This window comes from Myotis davidii, unplaced genomic scaffold (genome assembly GCF_000327345.1).
Source record: "Myotis davidii unplaced genomic scaffold, ASM32734v1 scaffold327, whole genome shotgun sequence".
NCBI lineage: Eukaryota > Metazoa > Chordata > Mammalia > Chiroptera > Vespertilionidae > Myotis > Myotis davidii.
This window is the reverse complement of record NW_006298628.1, coordinates 732,492-741,124: the sequence shown is the minus strand read 5'-3', so window position 1 is coordinate 741,124 and position 8,633 is coordinate 732,492. Positions and strand designations below refer to the sequence as shown.

At 35.2% G+C, this 8,633-nt stretch overlaps 1 protein-coding gene across 6 annotated transcripts in view; it reads right to left on the bottom strand.

Moving 5' to 3' along the window:
• Positions 1 to 8,633, bottom strand: part of MBTD1 (mbt domain containing 1) — a 44,246-nt gene that overhangs the window by 33,779 nt on the left and 1,834 nt on the right. For all 6 annotated transcript variants that reach the window (XM_006774207.2, XM_006774206.2, XM_006774210.2 and 3 more), the window contains one exon: positions 5,289 to 5,386. The gene's annotated coding sequence lies outside the window, so the exon portion shown is untranslated. The remainder of the gene's footprint in view (positions 1 to 5,288; positions 5,387 to 8,633) is intronic.

Here is an 8,633-nt window from a genome sequence, read left to right as displayed (position 1 = left end):
TTTTACAAAAATATATTTTTTATTGATTTCAGAGAGGAAGGGAGAGGGATAGAGAGATAGAAACATCAATGATGAGAATCATTGGTCAGCTGGCTCCAGCATGCTCCACACTGGGGATCGTTCCCACAACTCAGGCATGTGCCCTGATGGGGAATCAAACCTTAACCTCCTGGTTCATAGGTCGATGTTCAGCCACTGAGCCATGCCAGCTGGGCAAGAGGCCTAGCTTTTGACATGCCCTTCTCAGTAAGCTTAATCATTTCTAGATTTTGAGTGAGAGGTATACAACTCTTCCTTTCACTTGAATACTTAGAGGCCATTATAGGGTTATTGATTGGCCTAATTTCAATATTGTTGTCTCAGACTAAGGAGGCCCAGGGCAGGAAGATGGGGAATGACCCAACAGAACACACACAATATTTATCAATTAAGTTTGCTGTCTGGCATAGGTGTGGTTGCTGGCTCCCTAAAGCAATTACAATAGCAATGTCAAAGATCACTGATCACAATAAATAAAAAAGTTTGCCCTAACTGGTTTGGCTTAGTGGATAGAGTGTCGGCCTGCAGACTGAAGGGTCCCAGGTTCCATTCCAGTTGAGGCACATGCCCGGGTTGTGGGCTCGATCCCCAGTAGGGGGAGTGCAGGTAGCAGCCAATCAGTGATTCTCTCTCTTCATTGATGTTTCTCCCTCGCTCTTCCTCTCTGAATTCAATAAAAGTATGTATTTAAAAAATAATGAAAACGTTTGAAATGTTACAAGAATTACCAAAATGTGACACAGAGACACAAAATTGAGCAAGATCTATTGGGAAAATGGTTCTAATAAGCTTGCTCAGTGTAGGGTTGCCACAAACACTCAAAATGCAGTATCTACGAAGCACAATAGAGCAGAGTACAATAACAAGGTAACACTTTTGCAGTACATTAGGTATCTTTTTGTTACCTAACCTTTTCTGTTTCAGATGAAATCCTCTGAATCACTCCTAATAAACTATATGCATTAACCTCATTCTAGTTTTCCCGTTCTGTTCCCTTTCTCTCAGGTAATTTATTGATTGCATTCTTTTGTCAGAACAGGTAACATTTAGGTACTATTCTAGTTATGTCCCTACTCTTGATTTTAATCTTAGTTCAAAAAGATAAACAAAACTCCTTTTTTGCTGCATCTATAGTGAGGATAAGACCATTCTCAGCAATCAGACTGTCAACATTCCAGAAAATGTTGACCTCACTCTGAATTCAGGGATGCAGTTATTGTGAAGGTCAATGTAGAACTCGGTCTCCTTGGAAGAAAAAAGAGGGCTGACCAATAGTGGGGAACTAGAAATGAACTGGCTCCTGTTCACACTATCTGCAATCATGTACAGAATGTGATGATCAAGGATGGTACATTGGTGTTACAAGATGAGGTCTGTGTACGCTCACTTCCACATCAATGTAAATATTCAGGCAAATGGTTCTTTGTTGAAACCCAAAATTTCTTGGGCTAAAAAACAAAACAAAATACATGAAGTATTCGCTGTCAATCTTGCAGAAAATTTCCAAAACCACCCTTCCTAAGGAAATTGAGCCTTAAATTTATTCAGGAAGGGCTAGTGAGTACAGTATTCCCCGTGTTCTTGGCATAGTCAAAATTGTTTTTCTATAGTCTTGGCATTTGAAGGACAGTTGACTGAATATAAAATCATTGGTTAGCATTTTCTTTCCTCATGTTGCTCTACTGTTGAGTTTATCTTCTGATATGAACTTTTGATGTTCAGATTCAGATCTTTTATTTCCAGAGTTTTCTTCGATGATAGTTTTAAATATTATACTTTTTTCCTTATTAGGGACAATAATTACACACATTAGATTTAAAATATTTTTATTGATTTCAGAGAGGAAGGGAGAGGGAGAGAGACAGAAACATCAATGATGAGGGTGAATCATTTATCGGTTGCCTCCTGCATGCCCTACTCTGGGGATCCAGCCCACAACCCAGGCATGTGCCCTGACTGGGAATCGAACTGTGACCTCCTGATTTATAGGTCGACGCCCAACTACCAAATCACACTGGCCAGGCCACAGTAGGCTTTTTTAGACTCATCTTCCATTTAAACTGTCAAATAACAAAAAAATTTAATCTCATTTTCTGGATTGTTTTCCTGCTTTTCTTCAATGTATTTTATTATATTCACATTGGAATCTATTGTTCAGTGGGAACTTTGTTATAACTGAAGTCTTCATTTCTGACTTTTTTCAACTTTTTTCCTTCACTTTTCTGAGTTTGAACTACTCTAACTTGATTTCTTCCTATTGTTATTTCCTTTCTTTATACTTTTATATTTCTGATTCAAGGTGTTGCGCCCCCTTCCCACCTCCCCCATCAATTGAAATGCTCTGATTCACACTGTTGCTTTCTTAGAGCAGCTCTGTATGGAGATGGTCCACTCTTTTCTCTTTCGATTCATTTCATGATCAGAGTTCCTAGTCCATGAATACATCTTAAATTTACTTTCTCTTTCTTTTCCTGAAGCATCATTAATTTTTTTCCTCTTTTCTTTCTCTTCACTATCATTTCTCCAAGCCTCCGTATCTTCACCCCTTCCCTATGAAGCAATGCTTATAATTTAAGGCTATCCGTTTCGGTAGATTATTTTCAAGTTCTTCTCTGTGGTTAGAGCTAAAAACTATCAGATTTCAAACCTGTATTCAGTATTTTGGAACTTAGTGTTGGAATTTTTCTCTTGGAAGTGATATTTTGTGCTTCATCTAAATCTTCCATGCCCCTAAACTTTTTCAGTGAACCTGTTAAGCTTTCCCTCACCCACTCTTCACATCCACAGCAAAGACAAGGAGCTCTTAGAATCTGATTTATTTCTCTACTTATAGGTAAACTGAAGGTTGTGTTAAACTTTCTTAATAATACTGAAGGCACAGGTAGTGTTTGATTTATATGTGCTCTTCGTTGGTTTTATAGGTTTGTAGAAAAGTGGGTGGGAAAATTGGATCAGACTAGACCTAGAAGTCTACACATGCATATTTAAGTAGTATATTAGAATATATTATTTTAGAAATACTGCTTTTGTCACTTTCTGGAATACTTTACCTGTCATTAGACTCACTTTTTGTATCATCTAACAGTTTTCCAGAGTAAATCTTCTTCATTTTTATCTCATTTGGTTAAGAAACATAGTTTGCCCTATAGGGGTTTATTTGTAAATTTCATAATAACATCTTACAGGATTACTTTTTATGGTGATTTGCAAAGGTCTCATAATTATTAATAGTTAACATTTATAGGATACTTAGTGTTAGGCACAGTCTAAGCACTTAATGTGTAGTGATAAATTTAACCTTTATAAGTACTATTACTCCCATTTTATAGATGAGGAAGTAGAGGCTCAAATAGACTAAGCAATTTGGCCAAGGCCATACAGCTAAAATGAACACCAATAATATGAGTCAGAGGAATGATCTTAAATCTGGGTTAAATTTTAACTGCTCTTCTCTTTTTTCTTAATTATGGTTCTGTTATTTAACATCTGCATGCTTAGAAAACAAGGATCAAATAAAACTGAAAACTTGTGTTAAGTGACCAAGTCCTTGAATATAAGGTGATGGGATGACTGCAGGTGGGGAAACCTCACCTACTTTTGAGCATATATGGTAACTCTTCACCCAACACAGTGGAAGTAAAAAGAGAGTATCTAAAATTCATGCACTGAGTAATATAAACCTAATATTTAGAATAATGGAGGTAAATACTAGATAAAAAAGCTAAATGAATTAAAAGTAGTTGTCTCAAGAGAGCTGAATTGGGAAAAGGATTGCTGCAATTGATTTTTTTTGGCAGTACTTTTATCACTGTTTAATATTGTACTATCAAATGCATGTCTTTTTACAAAAATAAATGTTAATTTTTATAAAGTATAAACTACATTTTGAAAATTCATGAAACTAATAAAATTTGAGAGACATCTGGCATTGGCAAATTTATGTAGGAAGGCAAATTTATGCCATCTTTTTGGAACGCAACTTGACATTATTTATGAAAACCGTTTGACCATGTAATTCCACTTTTACAAATCTGCCTCCAGGACACAAGAATCTATGTGGAGAGGTTTCTTGCAGCAATAATGTAATAATTAAAAAACTCACCATCATTAGGAGATTGATTAGCAATAGGTAAAAGTGAAAAACATAAACTGTAAGTGATGAATAGCACAACTCACTTTATATATGCTGGTGTATACAGAGATTGCTTGTTTATATATGGATTTTAGAAAGACACTAGAAGGAAAAGCTAAACTCTTAACAGGGTGAGAATGGGATGGGAGAATGATTTAAACATTTTTATATTTTTCAGTTCCTTTTTTTAAACAGCAAAAAGTAAACACAAGCTTTTATAATGGCAAAATGTGAGGAGTCACAAATCAGTAGAATTTCATTTTCCTACTATAACTGTCACCCTGATGAACCATCCTCCCTATAAAATCTACAAAGTAATTAAAAGATACAGCCACTAACTTGTTGGATAATCAAACAAAACTTCCAATGAAAGTCTAAAGGTTTCTAGGAGAAATTTTTCAGAAAAGATTTGAGATTCTAAATGTATAAGTATGCAAACAATAATAGTATAATTTCGATATGAATAAACCCATTAACAGTTAACATCTATTACCCACATAATTATGTAGCGTGGCCTACATAATTTTCAAAGTTTTATATTTTGTCCTAAGTTGTTAAATTTGAAAATTTTATGTGTGAACTTACAAAATTCAAAATAAAAATTAATAGATATGCTATAATGATTGGACTCAGTAGAAGATTAAAGAGCTATTTAGCTCTTATGGTCTCTTCCCCATTCCACCATAAGATGAAAAGCACAGCATAGTGATACAATTCACCAGCCTAAACAGATATGTCTTCATTCTTTCTAAGCTTACTATTAGTAGGAAAATAAATGGTAAGGATTTGGGATTATTGAGTTTTTGTTTCCCACAAGTTCAATGTGAAATAAACTCAGGTTAATGATATAATCAGGAGGAAATGGAAATTAATATCCTGAATAACCTACCTAGAGAAAGTGAAAAGTACCCAGGGAATGACAGGAGAGGTCAATATATTACATAACTATACTCTAAGATTTAAAGTAACAGTGAGCAAAAGGAAGCTACTCCTTGATCTATAAGAAATACAAATTTCTACTTCTTTGGTTTCCGGTTCTATCACTTATGACTTTGGATATTAACAATAACTTGGGTCTCAGTTTCCATCTCTTCAAAATAAGGAAAATACCACTTACCACACAGAAAGGATGTATGATAAAATAAATAATTCACATGAATGGACTTTCAGTTCTTCAGAAGAAAGCTATGAATCCTTAAGTATGAACCTGAAAAGCTATTAAAAATAAGACAACCATGTCAAAATTAAGTCTGAAACATAGTAGCCTAGAGGGTCTTTAAGATCATTATTACTATCAATTTACCCAAATGACAGAATTCATACTAAAGTTGTAGTGCAAATGCAGTCTGAGTGATCGAACGATATTATTTATTAATATGCTAATATAGCGAAAACAAGTTAAACAGGTTATTCAGCATCATGCTGGCTAGATATAACCTAAAAACACTAATGTAAACTGATGGTATTCTCTTAGTGCTTATCTTTTAAAAACATATTTGGAGCTAGTTGCTCAAAAGATATATAATCACTAAGCAGTAATAACTATGGGTAATTAGTAATGAAACAATCACCCTGGCTCAGTTGGTTGAGCATTGCCCTGTGCACCAAAGGGTCACCTGTTTGATTCCCGGTCAGGGCACATAACCAGGTTGGCGGGTTCAATCCTGGATCGGGGCGAATACAGGAGGCAACAGATCGATGTTTCTTGTTTTCACATCGATGTTTGTTTCCTCCCTCCCTCCCTTTTCCTCTCTCTAAAAAAAAAAAAAAGATAAAAAGATTAAAAAAAAAAAGGTTAAACACCTATGGGGACACAGGAGGTTATTTTTCTGGTGCATAAAATAACCTGAAACTAACTAATTAAAGTTTTGAAACCTAAAATTAAAGTAATAGGTGGTATTAACCAATACTTACTGAGCAATAGATACAAATCATTATGCTAAGCACCAGAAATACAAAAAAGTGTTAGGTTTAGTATGTCCTAGGACTAGACGGCAAAACTGGCCAAATAGTGGGGAAGACAAGAAATTACTGTATTAATTAAGAAATACTATATACAACCGGTTCTTTAAGAATGAAGTAGGAATTGGGTAACACAGTGAAAAGGGACAAAGAAAAGGAATCCTGGAAAGATAACACTTAAATTATCATTTATAGCAGCTTACATTTTCTTATACAATGGTCACATCTGATTAGAAATTTACAGAAACCTTAGGAGGGAGGGAGGCAGATTTCAGCCCATATTTTAGATGAGAAAAATGAAGCTCAAGAGATTAGGGAACTTGCCTAAGATCACAGGCAGGAGGTGGCAGAGCTAAAACCAGGCCACTTTGCCAACTCAGCCAGAGCTCATTTCCACTATGCTAAGTTATCAATATTAAAGTGAGAACTAGAAGGGAGCTCAGAAATCTTCTAATGCAGTGTTTCCCTAGCCAATGTGATAAACTTTGTGGGACATGCATTAAAAACATATATTCCCAGACCCCACTACAAGCCTACTGAATGATAACATCCAGGAGAGAGGTTTTGTATTTTTACAAGAAATCTACAGTAAGAGATGATTCTAGGGATTAGCTGAGCTTGGGAAATACTGTTGCATATCTATATGTCCAATATGGCATAGATGCAGCTATTTAAATGTACACGGATCACATCAATGAAGTTGGGGGAAAAACAATCGGGTCCCTCAGTTGCATTACCTACCCTAAGTGCTCAATAGCCACATGTGGCTAGTAACTACTATACTGGACAGCACTGATATAGGGCATTTCCATTATTGCAGAAAGTTCTATGGGATGATGGGGGTTCTACACCAACCCTTTAACTGTGAGGATAAGAAAACAGGCACATGAAGCTAGTTAGTGGCAGAATTGAAATTCTAACCTACTCTGCCAATTCCCCTCTTATTATATAATTTCATCTCACCTCAAATTCAGGATTTATTCAAATATAATTATTTTCTTTCCACTCTTGTGGATCCAGCAAAGCAAGAAAACTCTAAATTTGTGGGGGAAAAGTTCTAAATAAAAGGTTCATTTTTAAAAAAAAAAAATCACAAAATTAAATGTAAACCAGCTGCAATTACTGTATTAAATTAAAAGTAATCTTAGTTAGAATATCCTAGTGTTAGGAGGCATATCCTAGCCTGTTTGAACTATTTTAAGTCTTTCCTCTGTTATTGTCATAATGTTTTTATCTTTAACTAATGGTACATTTCACGACTTACCTTTAAATTATAAATGTGAAATGGTTAAATCTTATTTAGCAAACAGTTTAAAGATGAAAGAGAAACAAGTGGCAACCAAAAAACTTGTCTAATTTTAGAATGTGGCCACTCAAACCACTGAACTCTTGTGGCTTATAGTAATTCAGTGGTTTAGTATTTATGCCTTAAAACATTGTTTTCACTTCTAAGCATAATTTTACCTTTTGACTACTAGGTCATGTTTTAACAAGTTAAATTGTTTTAGCTTCCAATGTAACTGAGGAACTAGAGCACCTGAACATCTAGGAAGGTTTGGACACTAATTAAGTGAACATATAACCAGCCATAAAATACAGCAATGTCTCCTTTAAAATAAAACCAGTTGTTCCTGTCTAGTATGTTTAGAATGCAAATGTCTCCAAAGTTAGTCAACTTAAGTCATGACAGTTCATGTTTAAAGCAAGCAGGAAATAACTTGGAGCTCCATATTACTGTGTCTGAAACTTTAAAGACAGAATTATACAGCTCTATTAATTTTTTTTAGTACCCAGTATTCATTGCCATGTTAAATACCAGTGACTAAATTTAGAAATACTATATGTGAAAGTTTGTAGAAAATTAAAAAAATTAAATGGTTAAAAAACATGACCCAAATAAGATACTTATGAACCCATACTTATTTAAGACAGTTTTTGCCATAATTTACAAGGCATCCAGAAGCCTGGGATGGGGTTCTATATAAATAGAAGCAATTTGTTATTCCGAGGAGGTGGTGAAAAAGACAGCTATTTTCTTTCTAAACACTCTTTGGTGTTGAGGTAAACACATGAAAAAAACACCACACAGTCTAAGCACACGAGAGCAGAGCAACAGTCTCAAAGTCATTTTAAAAAGGGGAGAGAAAACACGGTGTTTTAACATTTTAAACGGGCCTGGGAATTTAAGATGGCTTTTAGACCAGATTCATGACTTCTACAGTTTATCTGTTATGTCTTAACTCCCACTTCACCATATTAGGAAGATTCTGAAGCCAACAAAACTACTTTTGGTGGCAGCATATAGCTCACCAAGTGAAGGAGAACATTAGAAAAAGGCTCAGGGACAGGCCATAGTAGGAACTGAACTCTCTACTAGCAAGTGCTCAATGCTGGCTCCTAACACTGCAAGGAGCATGAAACACACTGCAAACTCGAAGCAAATATTAAAGTGTTGCCAAAGTCTCAAATCTCATAAAAGAGTTGGGGAGAAAAAACAGAG